Source organism: Gavialis gangeticus, unplaced genomic scaffold, assembly GCF_001723915.1.
Source record: "Gavialis gangeticus isolate Ggan-Ray unplaced genomic scaffold, GavGan_comp1, whole genome shotgun sequence".
NCBI classification, from domain to species: domain Eukaryota; kingdom Metazoa; phylum Chordata; order Crocodylia; family Gavialidae; genus Gavialis; species Gavialis gangeticus.
This window is the reverse complement of record NW_017729001.1, coordinates 14,302,142-14,303,262: the sequence shown is the minus strand read 5'-3', so window position 1 is coordinate 14,303,262 and position 1,121 is coordinate 14,302,142.

Below are 1,121 nucleotides of genomic sequence, written 5' to 3'. Positions count from 1 at the left end.
GGTTTGTTTTAAAGTGATTTTACTTAAACTGATGCAAAATGAAACTAGAGAAAGCCCCATCTCCCTTCCAGCAATTGGGAAGTCATGCATCTAATGTATTGGGTGCCTACTAGTAGACAGAGGCCAATTCACCCTTCTCCCTTCCTTAGTAACTTCTGGCTTCCATGTACAGGGCACGTCCAGACAAGTGTGCATGTGCCTCTCACCCCGCCTCAAACCCCTTTGAAGTGAGGCAAGAGGCATGTGCAGAAATGAAAAAATGTTCCCCATGTTGCAAGTTTGCAACACGGGGAGAAAATTAGACCCCTGGAAATCCAGGGGTCTAAAAAAACTGCTCCACAATAGAGCGGAGCAAGGCATGGTTCCAGACCGTGCCCGGAGCCAGTCCTCCAAAAGAGATGCTCTGGTTTCGGCCAGAGCGTCTGTTTGGTGCTCCTGCTGCCCACAGCCCCTGGCGCTGTCCAAGGTAAGTGGAGGGGCAGGGTTCACAGGTGTGGATGGGTGAGAGGTGGCAGGAGGATGTGGGGGGTGGGGTTTGGTGATGGGCGGCGGGGGAGTGTCCTTGGGGTTGCGGGGGGTGAGGACCTGGCCCAGATCCCTGTGGCTCGCTAGTCCGGCTTTGCACCGGAGCAAGTCGCACAGCTCCGGGACGTGCAGACACAGGGGACAGAGGTGGGAGCCAGCCCTGGGGCCCATCTGCCGCCCAGCCAGGCCCTTCCTATAGCAGCAGGACCCGACCCGGTGCAGGGGCACTCCAGGGTGGAGCTGGGGCCCTGGGGGGGCCCTCCAGGGTGCCTGGGACCCTGGGAAGGGGGGATGGGGCCCTGTGGGGAAATGGGCTGTGGCCCTCCAGCGGGGAGCTGGGGCTCTGTGAGGGGGGCAGTATTCCATATACCGTGTGGGAGGGGGCTGCACCGTGTGGGGGCAAGGGGACCCACCCCTCCTGAGCAGCCCCCCAAGGTCCCTCACAGTCCCCCCAGCAATGCCCCACACCTACCCACAGACCAACCCACATCCCTCCACATACACACACCCCCCTTCCTCCAAAGCCCTTCTCACCCCCTTCCTGCAAACACCACATCCCCCCCATCACACACCCATCATGTGTGAAGAAAACCAAA